Source organism: Geospiza fortis, unplaced genomic scaffold, assembly GCF_000277835.1.
Source record: "Geospiza fortis unplaced genomic scaffold, GeoFor_1.0 scaffold193, whole genome shotgun sequence".
Classification (NCBI taxonomy): Eukaryota; Metazoa; Chordata; class Aves; order Passeriformes; family Thraupidae; genus Geospiza; species Geospiza fortis.
Genome location: NW_005054523.1, coordinates 638,740 through 651,978, shown reverse-complemented (window position 1 = coordinate 651,978; position 13,239 = coordinate 638,740).

The window sequence follows — 13,239 nt, the reverse complement described above, 5'->3', positions numbered from 1 at the left end:
ATTTATCTACTCAAAATACTCCCTGTGCTACCACTCATTTGAAGATAGATAACTGATTCATTATTGGAAAACTAACAGCCAGATTTCATGCCTCAAAAAAATTAGGTTCACAGTTAGTTTGCCCGTCATGGCTGAGCAGTCAGACATCACCCAGAACAGGAGACGGCTCCCACATTTTTCCCAGGCTGTCCAAACCCTCATTCCCCACAGCCCCATGCTGTAGTTTCCTAGGTCCTGCCCTGGGCTGCTCTCTGCAAGCCCTGGGCACTGAGGGATCAGGCAGTACACACAGGTACCATCAGAAATGCACCTTAATGCTTCCCTGCATTCCAGTTCTTTTAATTCTCAAACTGCTCCTGCACACTGAAGATCTAGGATCTCTGCAGCCACAATGAAAACTCAGAAAATGTATTTTACTGTTTATAGCTCTGTTCAGTGCATTTCAGCACACCTACATCTTAACATCACTGAACATCAAAGTTTACACACTATATTCTCTGCTATTGCAAAGAATACACAAGAACTGGAAGCCTTAAATGTTCTGGAATGATCTTTTGGTGGATGTTGCAGAACTAGGACTTGTGCATGGTGTAAATGTCTCTAATAGAGCTCAAGAGTATAATGAGAGAAGCTTGGAAACATGGAGAATTTGTTGCCCATTTCAGTCTCTGGTAAAAAAATAATATCTTTCAATCACTTAGATAATTTTTCAGGAAAATACTTAAATAGTTCATCTTGTAGCATAAGTCCAAGAAAATTCTTAACACCTGTTCTGAATTTTCAAATTCTCTGTTTAGAAGTAAAGACCAAAAGCAGTTATAACCTTGCTCCAGGCTGGCATGTCCAGATCAAGTGTGCAAGAAAGACAAAGCCGCTCAGTTTGAAGCCTCCAGTTTGAAATACCCCAAAATGATTTTGAGAACAGTGGTTTTCCCAGCCCCTCTGCTGTAGAGACTCACTCAAATGGCTTTATGAAACCACACAGTAAATCAAAGCAGAGCAAACCAAGCCACCATAAAGACTCAGCTTTCTATCCGTGGAGGGTTAAGCAGGGACCACCACACTGGGCAACTGTGGGATTTGCTTAAGCAAATCCCACCTAAACAGCCCCATAACTGCCCCTTCAGAGGACAGTGCTGCCTCCAGTGTGCACTCCCTGCTCTGCTCACGTGGCTCACGCCAGCCCCAGCTCCTAAAGCCCTTCTCCTTCCACAGCCCCCTGCACGGGGCTGGGCAGAGTCACCCGGTGGCTCCAGCAGCAGGCCAGTCCGGGCTCTCACACTGCTCTCAGCACACAGGGAAGGAGCCTGGGAAGTACCTTCTTTTGTGTCTGACTGACTGGTCAGACACTGCAAAGCCAGCAGTTCAGGGAGTTCATCTGACTCAGCCATGCTTTTGGGGACCAGATAGGGGTGTGTTTTCCTGAGCCAGCCGATCTTGCAGCCAAGTAATCACTGACACAAGGAAGCAAGAACATGCTACTGAGAAACAGAGAAGAAATATGAGAAATCACTAAACCAAGTGTAGTAAACCATACCTTAAGTTTTCATTGTCATTAGTCTCTACTCCCCACTTTTCAGTGCTCCTCCTGTTATTTCCTTAGACATATCCAGACAGCTTTATCAGTACTGAATAATCCCACTTCTTTTAGTGCAGGCCCAAGAAAAAGACAGACCTTTTGAGAATTGATGCCAGACAGAAGTGGTGCTTTTTCACAGCCTCCTAATTCCTTCCCTTCGTATTCCTCCTGCCTTCCTTACATTGGTTATTCTTCCAAATTTGCTTCTTACCTATGTTCCCTGTTTCTGAGCCTCCCCTTGCTGACCTGCAGCCAGTAAGAACAGTCATCAGCACAATTCATGCTGAAGAGGTAATAAAATTCTTACCAACTCTGCCAGCTAGGACATGATAATAATAATAATGGATCAATAATAATAATAATAATGTACTTATTTCATGAGGGCAACATGGTAAAAAAAAATTGGACACCCTCTCATCACTGAAAATCCTCATATTTATCTCGCTACAAGGGTAATTCAAGCAACAATAGTAAAATACCAATGATATTAGACAAATACTCATTAGTACAGAGGGGAAAACCTCCTATAAGCTAAAATCATCTTGCTGGGACACTAACATTATTTACTACATGACAAAGTTATTCTTGTATTTCTACACTTAGAGCAACAAGACAAATCTCAGCTCTTGGTCAAAGACTATGCTCATCCTTTACAGTGTGTATGAAAAGTCAAAACCTGAACAAGACGTACTACGTTCCTAGTTTTTACAGGAAGATATGATTAAAATGTATCTGTTTTCAGGTTCTTTCACAGAGTTGTCAGAACACTTCCAGGTAGGAGCAGTTCCCATTGGTTCCACCCTGCTGCAAGGCCAGAGCTGCTCACCTAAGAACCAGGCAGGGATTCCCACACTCGAGCTTCCTGCAACCAAGTGACTGAACCACGCTCTGCGTTCTGTCTGCCAGCCTGCAGAATGTCTCTGGGTGGAGAGGCAGCAGATGATAACTTACCCACTTGCAAAGATGAGGCAAGCAACTAAAAATGGATTCTGTGAAATATGGCTCCAGTGTTTACATAAAAGACAGGGTTTGAAATTTCCAGATGCAGTAGGGGAAGATACTCCAAACATCAACTGCAGGCTAGCCACTGTGTTCAAGACATGTTTTCTTTATGGACATTAGTAGTGCACAAGTTCATGCGGACTTAAGGATGAAACCAAGAAAATAAACACGTTATCTGATGAAAACACAGAAGAAAGTAACTTCAGTAATGGCAGGACAAAAACCCACCTGCACAGTTGCGCAGACTGAGTCCCATAGTCAAAACGGAAACCTACACACACCTGACCTGTTGCCTGAGAAATGTGGGAGATGTGTTTAACTGATTTACCACTAAATTTAGCCCCTTCCTAATCCCTTTTTCAACACATATTTTTTCCTCTTTTTTATTTTTTGTTTTTTACTTAAATATATGCAGGTTCAAAAACCATTTGGTACTATGTCCTGATTAAAATCTTAAAATGTACATTACCCTAGCATTTGATAAACCTATTTTTGTTACAGTTCCTAGGAAAAGATAGTTTTTTGGGTTTTTTTGACTACATACTTTAACTCCACTCCAGTGAGCAGGCAAGATTCTACATCCACAAATATCTAGTTGTAACATGCTCACGAGACTAATATCTTTTATAGCTTTCAAGCAAACCATTCACCAGAAGGTATCAGACATGTACAGCAAGACAACCATTTTGAATAAAGACATATTTATAACCATGTCCTTCAAGGCCTGAGGCACTGTCTGTAGCTCACCTGAAAAGAAGCCTCTTTGTCATCTGAAGGATGTCTGGAGTGCATTTACACTTGGCAAACGTATGAAGTACGAGACGCTAAATGGCAATAAATAGAGTTTTCAGCAGTTTAAGTCAACAAGGCTCCATGACTTACAAGAAAAAAAGAGACCCCAAATCTGAACCTTCCCTTTGGGCCATCCCACGTCTGTGCTGCTCTTTTCTGCTGAAGTATCAAAATCCACTGCCATTGAACACAGCCTCATCAGAGCACAGTGCTCAAAGCCAGCTCTGCAGAACAGCAAACAGACACAGATTGATCTTGAGGGGTGAAGTTCAGTCTCTCTTCTATCGCAGACTGAGGGGGAGGAGGGACACATAGCACCACAGAAGGATTTTAGGTTTTACAAACAGGCTGTCAGGTGGCTAGGGCATTCATCAATTACTCATTCAACCATGCAGAGAAGGATAAATTCTCAGTTTGGTGTTGGAATAGATGCAATTAATGCAGGTATAAAATCCTTCAGAATGAATTTCACAGAACAACATGACTTGCAGACTGACAGCTGAGAACCTGCAGCACAGGCATGCTGTGCTGACAGCACTGCTGCCCTGTGCCCCAGCTCCAAACAAACCTGTACTCGCTCCATCTCCCACCTGAAAACTACAAACAAGCAAATGGCAATTAAAATGAGAATGGCTGTAAGTACAGATATGACCACTGCCAATCACAACAATGGCTGCAACCGCTGTTCAATTTCTACTTGCATTTTTTCCTAGCAAAATTATTGCTGAAGTGTGACTATGTTATTGCTAGAGAGAATGCTCACTACCTGTAGGGAGATGTGCCTCAGAAGTATTAGCAACCCAAATATATGCTATATGCCTTTGTAAAAGTATGCTTCTTAATTTTGTCATATAGTATATTTGAAAAAATAGATATTATTTATACATTTTTTATACACATATAAATTATACAAAAAATTTTCTCTATGATAACAATTATCAGCTACAATCCCCGTTACAAAAGACAGCTGGAGAGTTACAGGCTTCCACAGCTCCCTGTTTGGACAATGCCAGTTTTTGAGCGATGTGGTGTCACACGTGTCCCTGAGATGGTCTGGAGCTGGACACTACCAACGCTGGTCATCTCCTGCCTTTAGACACCAAGCAGCTGCGAGCAGTGCCTCCCCCTGCACAGCTGTGTGCTCACTGGCACCACAGCCTGCACATCTGCAGGGGCAGCCGTGCCTCGGGAACGAACCACGCACCGTCAGCGGCTCAGCCGCGTTCGGCACGGACAGCAACCTGACTGTGCCCCTGCAAGGCTGGAAAACTGACAATGCTGAAACCTGCTTCTACTCAGCACACATTTAAGAGTTCTTCAGTGCTACCAGTGGATGTTCCTGCCCAAATGACTACTACAGAAAAGTCAAATTCTTGCATACCATAAACATAAATTGAGGAATACCACTGTTTTCCAACAAATATGGCTTCCGATTAGCAAAAGGTTTTACTAAAATGAAGTTTCATCAATTACTAAACTGCAGAATACTCTTCCTTTTGCCCTGAATTAGAACTGCACAGCAAAACTCTGCTGCCAAGAACACTCTACCTGCAAACTTTTACATTTAAGCAAATGAAGCTCTCTCCTCTTCTGTTCTCAAAGCTAGAAGTTAAAAAACTCCTTGAATGTAGAAGCAAAATATAAGAATTAGACAACAAGCATCTGGGTTCTCAGGCCTCAACTACCAATACTTCCATCGGTTCTCCAATATCCCAAAGGTGATATTTTCCGAGGTGTATTTGATTTTGTTCACCCCTCAAAATTGAAAGTACTGTAGTAGGATTACACATAACTCTACCCTATAGATAATTTAATATTTCTACTAATACTTTATGAAGAGATGAAGAGTTGTGAACACGAAAATTTACAAATGATATCACAATTAGAGGAGATCAAGGACAACTGACTAATTTGAGGAAAACCACAAGGAAAGATGAATGAGCCAATGTTGATAAACACAAAATCACACAAACTGTTCCCATCCAAGTGACCCATATGCCTTCCTGTAGTAAGGGTAGGTGACAGAAACACAGCTACAAAATTAGGCAGGCTCAGGTTAAAGGGCCTGGCTAGGCAGGGAAACTTTTGCTGAAGTGCCAGAGGGGGGAAAAGTCAGGTCAATGGTACATTAAATAATGTCAATAATTGTAACTACACTCCAAAACAGACATCCACAGTGCAAAATGTAGGCAATCCAGCATACAGCAACAAAAAAAATCAGAGAGATTGAAAACTATATATTGAAGGAATGAAGATTAAGTGTGAAAATGGTCAAGAAGCAAAACCAATACTGAATGAAGGCATATGGTTCTTTGCTGATGCTCAGTTAAAACAAGGAGAAACTTTAAGAACAGCATTCACAGGCTTCCTGCTGTGTGGCAGAACTGCATCTTTATGCAGCACTACAAGATCCTAAGATGCAATTTTCTGCTCACAGTGAAAAAGATTTCTTCCTGTAGAATCTGCTAAAGGTATGCAATTTTGTCATGAGATGGCAACATTTTGCCATCAAAGTTTACCAGTTGGAGATGCAATTTAGATAGTTTTCCTGCCTCAGTTCCTGAAAGACTGAAAGTATGACTCAAACGTATTTTAGATGCTAACATCAAAGGAATCTCAAAGAGTCGTCACAACAACACCAATCTTATTTCTACCTTTTAATTCCCTGCCCTATATTCTAGTCACATGCTAATTCCTGAGCAGGGCAATTAAGCACACCAAAACCAGTAACAGGCACTAGAATTTCAAGTGTTGGAAAAAAAGCGTGGGCTTGTTTTATCAAATCTACCTAATTTTGTTCAATGACAAGAGCACTAGAGAAACACATTTGGTGTAGTCTTGACACTGCCATGTGGCTTTGTGAGACACAACCAAGAAAGCCAAGGTGAGAGCCCTGGGGAAAAGAGAGGTGACCAGGGCACCTCCTTAGGAAGCTGAAATCAAAGCAGCAGTTCTCTTGCATGGAAAGGCAGCTTGTGAGCGGGCTCTGTCACAGCTGTGCTCCCTGGCACAGCAGCAGAAGCTGGCACTTGTAGGCATTCCATAGGGCATGGCTGGGGCAGGGGACACACAAAGCAGGGAGGGTGGGACAGCACGCAGAGTTCAGGAACTACAGGAGAATGCAGCTTAAACAGCAAACTCAAACCCAGCTGACCCCAACACACCAAACACTGAAGTCTGCTCATCGAGCCCAGCAATACCCAATTTCCTATCACCTCCCACACATAGCCCTGCCTCACCCACACTCCAGGTGATGCAGGTGACACAGAGAACCAAGTCCTACATCAAAGCAGATACTGAAAAACAACAGCTCTGAAGAAAACACAAAGCTGGGATGCCTGTAATCAAAGTACCTTCCCCTGGCAAAGAAAAGAGAGGGAAAAGAAAAAAAAGGTACCTCACTGATCCCTCCTGCTTCTTTTCCATTTTGCACTGCATTGAAAATGCACAATCTTCCCAGACTGCTTCACTGAAGTTTTGTGCACCCAATTTCAAGCTGGATCAATTGGAAAGTCAGAAGAAAGCAACCAAAGCAAAGCAAATTTTATGCAGAAGTTGCCTGTGTTCAGATATAAAGCAGAGACTTTTGGGAAAAGCAGTAACAGCCAAAATACTGAAGTCACTGCAGGAAAGACAAAATAATAATCAAGGATAATATTTAAAAGAGCTACAGCTACCTTCCTGCCAGTAACAGACAACATAAATGACATTAATTATTTAAGTGCTGCTGTCTTCTCTAAATGGAATACAGGGGTTCCTTTTTGCCCTTCCAAATTCAAACGAACATGATTTTTTAGATCATTTCACATCTACACATAACAGAAAAAATTAAATGTTCACACTTAGGATTTAGATATGCCTGACAATTAATACTGATATATTTAAATAAGCAAATGTACCAACAGTGAAGATACAAACTCAACCAGTTATTTTCACTGTGCTGTAACACAAATCTCAGAAGGAAGGGTTTAAAAGCATTGCTAAAAAGCAAAGCCTCTCAGTAACAAGGAGGGAGTTGGAAAATTATGCAATTTTAAGTCTTAAAAAAATACTACAATTAATTAGTGTTTTAGGGGATTTCCACTTTCAAACCTGAGAAAGCCTGCTCCTGCTTGCTCTCTGCAAGTCCAGGAGAATGTCAATACACAACTCAGGAAATACACTCCTGGATGACACCAGCAGAAAAGAATGCACTTCCACCACTTGCGAGATTGCTCTTTATTGCTCTTTTATGCAACGCTTACGGGATAATTGTAGTTAGAGGCATATCTTTCCATTTTTAGAATGTCTTACTTCAGCTCCTTAGGAATATGTACAATTTCAGAGAGCTGCTATTGAGCCGTCCTTTCCGGGCGCTGTGAAGTGCGGCAGAGGCAGCAGGAGCGCCGGGCAGGAACCGGCCCCCTTGGCAGGATGCAGCACTGAGCCCCTGTGCGGAAGGGAGGAATCACCAACACCCCAATCACTGGATTGCAGAAGTTGAAAATACTTGGCACACAGACCATGTATGCCACCTAAAATGAACCATTTCAGTAAGGCGCTCCAAGGCAGCTGTTGGTTATCTTCTCGGTATCACAGACAGCAGCACTGATTACAGATACTAACAGAATGCATATCCACCTAATAGCATTTTCTTGCCTGTTTGTGAGAGACCACTTCAAACCCAAAACATTTAAAATTGAGCTTTTCAGCAATAGCACAGGAATTCCACAGAGGTTCAAACCATTGGTTTTTATTCATTAACTTAATATAATATAGGACATTCTCTATTATTTCAGTCCTCATACTACCTAAGAGGTAAAGCTGCAAATACCAGAGCAAATGTGAACATGCCCAGCAAGGAGGGGCAAAAGTAGGCTCAAAAATCTACCTTACACATACTGTGTTTAAAAGAAATGTGTAACACTGCACTTCTTTTGTCAAACTTTTTGACAAAAGCCCAATAAAAACTTGATGAAAAATGTCATATATATATATATATATATATATAGTCTGCACATAATTATTACTTCAAATAAGGTTTTCAAAGAAGCTGCTTCTTTAAAATGGTAAATACATTTCGAAAGTTGTTTCTCTACAGTAATGCTGCTGGGGTTAATTCCAAATAACACTCAGCATGCATCTTCTGATGAATACTGTCAAAATCTTTTTATATGCTTTAAAAGTAGCCCTCAGCAAGGTTACTAATGCAGACTTCAGATCAGCATATTCCCATACAGCAGGGTAAACATGCACACACACTACCTTGTCCCATTTTTATCTGTTCTTAATACTGATACTGCTGCTGCCTGTCATCATCCTCTTGGTGCGCCACAGAAAGGATATGCCCAGGAATAAACAAGAAGTCCCTTGTCACTTATGGTCACCTTAAAAGACAGTATTTACTTACAACTGAACTGACAGAGTACCCTGCCCATGTATCTTGGGGTGACATCCTGGAGAGCCGCTGTCCTTGGGCACTCGGGGACCCGAGCACAGCTCCCTTGAGGCAGGGCAGCCACCACCCAAACACAGCACGAGGGCTGAGCAGAACCATGCCAGGCTGATAATCCAGCCCAGAACAACCCGGGCTTCCTCCCAGGAGTACTGTCCTGGCCACACACTGCTGCTGTGGTCCCGGTGCCAGGGACAGCAGGAGCACTGTGGCACTGCTGGCACACCTGTGCCCCGGGGTCAGAGCGGTGCCAGGGAGCCAGCCCTCATCTTGGTGAAGCCAGTCTGATTCTCTTTCAAAGCCAAGATCACTACATCACTACCCCTGCCCTGCACAGGAATGAGAAATTAAAGCACTCAAGGAGAGGAAAAGGTGGTAGAGCTGGCACAGGACAAAGCTCTGACACAAGGCTGGTTACTTGTTCCACACCTTAGGCCAACAAACACCATGCAGGGGTGGGACAAATCTTTAGAATCCATTATCCTCAAGTAAGTCTTCATGAAAGTGAAACTGTTTACTGGAGTGGCAATATGAACTGCAGGTTTCACACTGAATTCTTGAGAACTGATGACCCAACCTCACTGACAACCTCTTAGCAAAAGACTGAAGAACTTACGCTGGTACAAAGTACAGCATGCTCAAAGCTACCAACTTTCAACAGAAAAAAAGGGCTTCCTTAGTAAGCTATCAATTCACTGTCTTCACAATAGACTTCTGTAGTATTTGTAATTTATTAGTTCCAATCTTAATCCATCAAGGAATTGTAAGACCCACTGACCAAAGCAAAATCCAAAGGATAGGAACAGTCACGTCACCAAGAGAAGTCATATAAAGTAACTACCTCTCTGAAGGCTGTTCAGTTTTGTAACTGGAGTTCCTTCACATCACAAAGGATAGAGGTTACAGCACAGCCATTTAAGCTGTTCAGTCTCCAACAGCAGAGAAGAGACAGCTGCTAGTGGCGGCCACTCACGCTTTGGGGTGTGAGCTCTGTTAGAAAGAGATACCACCAGAACCTTGGTCCTGTGAGACTCGGCTGCTCTAGACATCAATGGAGGCACGAATAATCAGCACAGTGGTGGGGCATAGCTACTCATCTAATGGATACGGCGACAAAAAAATGCAGTTAAATAAAAAAGATTACTCAACAAACTCAAGACTAAAAGAACAGAAAAAAATCAGTTGCCAAAATTGCTATGGAGTGATTCAATTTCTAAATGGAAAGACAATTCAAGTAGGCAGAACTGTAACTTAAGTGGTGGATTTAAGAAGAACCAGTCTTACAAAATAGGAAACAATGTGGTGATATGAACCAGCTGAACCCAGCAGAGTTGATCTCCTGCTCCCAAATAAATCCAAAGCAGTGGAAGGGATGACACACAGAGGCATGTAACTAAGCTAATAGAGTTCTTATCTGGGAAGCATACCTACTTTTAAAAAGAGATACAAATGCAAAATAAGGTTGATGTTCCCTTCCTAGCCTAAGGGGAGAGGAGAAATCTACCTGCCTGCTGCTGTTTTCCAAGTCAAATAATAATGGAGTTATGAGAAAGCTGGAGACAAGCAAGCTAAAGCAGCACAGCAACTAAGGATGACAGAAACATCTGTCTGCAGAGAAAACACAGCCAGGTAACAGCCCAGCAGGTACCTCAGACAAAGGTAAACACAGTCTCTGTTGTCAAATGACCATCATTATGTATGCAGCCTGCTTAAGGAAGGAAGACAAAGAAGTAGAATTAACTTCTCCATCCAGAGAGAAGTTTCTCCACTAGGAATTGTCTTGTGATTGATCACTCTTAACACTGGCAAAACAACAGGCTTTCATATCTTCCAAATTTGGGGGGGGGTTTGGTAGGCAAGAAGGGCACGGGGCATTAATCTTGCCAATGCTCTTTACCCAAATCACAGATAGTGAACAAAGAAATTTCTGTGACAGACAGCAAGGTCATCACCAAGAGGTAAATGGAGAGAAGAACATAGCTGCTCCTGTGAGATGGCCACAGTAACAGCACATGCTGTTGTAGAGGGCATCAAAAACACACTTCCAGCAGAGAATCTGAAGTGTTGCTCCCCTTAGAATGAAATGGAAGTTAACTCAGCACCTGGCACAAGCCTTGATTCTCACATTTGCAGTCGGTTCTGCTGGTCTGCTTGAATTCAAAGGCTGTCATGATGATAAAGAAACCAAATCCTCCTTTTTCATCACCAGAAACCTTTCAAAATAGAAACTGAGAAGATACTGTTTTCTATGAATACTTGGTGTAAAAATAAGGATAAGGAAACATTTGAGAGAAGACCAAACATGTCTTAAATGACCATAAAGAAATTTATCACTGTAGCTACAGATTAGGAAATTTCCTAGTGAAATGAACATTTTGGAAAAGTAAAAAAGTACAGTGAATACACCATTTGAGAATAGAATTACTGGTGGCTATTTTCTCCACTGTTGTAATTGCACTGTTAGGATCCATAGAGAAGATTCCTATCATACTGGTACATCTGACTTATTTTTTTCTTATTTGTACAAATAAAATCATATCTAACTTCAGGGGAGTCAAACTCCTTCAATCAGAGTTAAACCAGCAGAAAGTAGCTGGCTCCTCTGGGATGTGTTTACAGGCAGTACTGTTTTGATTCACATTCTGCTGGCATCTCTGCAGCTGGAAAATGTTGAGGTCAAATCAAGGTGATTTGCTTGCTTTCCTCCTGTGGCAGGGCCATTTCAGTTAGGAGTCTAATAAAACATACACCTGTATCTTCACACAGTAGCTCAACTAAGTAACAACCAAAGCTATTACTGCATCCACCCACAGCAATGCCAGGAACGTCTGCATACCCACAAAATCATCACACGTTCAAGTTCCACCTCATTTAAAGTACAAGCTGGCATGTGAAAACCATTAGTTCAAGTCACTTTTTCTCCCTCCTCTAGTACTGTGTCAAGACTTCACATCTTGGTTTAAGTTCACCTGGGACAAAGAGGGATCTGATGCTGTCAGTCCAGTGTAGGAACAAGTCAAGGCCACAGCTGCTGTAACCCATCCAAATGAGTATCACAGTTGCAGCTGTGCCAAGATAAACAATAACTTGGGGGACATGCTGACTGTCCCCTACCCCGTGCACACACAAGTCACAATTCTCTTTGAATCTGCTTTGTAAACCCACACAGATCCCACACTGCAGGAAGTCTGACAGACGTGTTCTTTCATCTAGAAGAAGAAATGATCAATGTTGGCCAGGTGAGAGGCACAGTCACTGCATCTCCTAATACACACTTCCAGACAAAAAAGGCAAAAGAGCAATAAAGCCAGGGATTAGCACCACCTCAGTCAGTTTCACAGGCCCACTGCCAGTATCCTGGACAAGATTAATCATATCCAACACCTGCTTTTGTTTCAAGGAAAACTGAGTGAAAAACTGATGCACACTTAAATTGAAAGGTTGCCATTAGTGTCCATAAATCTATGAAAGTGTAGGTCTCACAAATTTAACACACCAAACTGATTCACATTCATACTGAAGAATTACATTGGCAGGAAGACTGAACTTTGAAGCATGCAAGGCTGTCCATCAGTAAGGGCCTTCGAAAGGCAAACAAAGTCCCCATCACTAGAGAGCAGAGAGCTGCTCACTCCATGCACTATGTGAGAGATCAGCCAATGCATTAACAAGCACTGTATTCCAAAAAACAGTATATCCTCAGGGACAAGCATTGTCTTCCCACTGAACTGTGTCGTTTCAGAAACTGAAAAGGTCCAAATATCACAAGCACATGGTAAACTGAGCTATCCACAAATCCTTCAGAACAGCTCCAGTGCAGCAGAGCAGAGATCCCTCTGGCTAATCCCGACTGACAGGGACCTGAGCAGTGAGTGTTCTGTACCCTGGGGCTCCCTCCCAGCCTCCACTAGGAGATGAGCTGGCTGCACAAACACCGCATCTTCCAGTCTGGAATCACTAGATTCAGCTAAATTATGGGGACGTAATTGTAAAAGAGACAAATTCCAACTTACAATATCTTTCTTAAAGTTGTGTAAAATGGATAAATACTTTGAAGGAACACCAAGCATTAGCTGTTCCCTAGAAGTTTTTTTCCCATAGTCTGTAAGGAATCTTTTAAAAGCTCCAAGTTCAAGTGATTCTTGCAACAAAAGAAATTGCAGAACAGTGGTTATTTGTCTGTTGTCTAGAAGTAACCAAAACTTGGTTCTGAAATACAGGTAAAGCAAGCTTAACCGTTTTGAATTTCAACAGACTAAACTCTTCTATAAGGATTTTCACCTCATACCTTGGTGTAATATTTACACATTGACAAGTGTAAATCCAAAAGACAGCGGTACAATGGGAGGGTTGATAAAATAAATGTTGTAAAAATTCAGAAAGTTAAGAAGCCTGTGTAGACATCCCAAGTACATCCCTGCTCTCCTCCTGC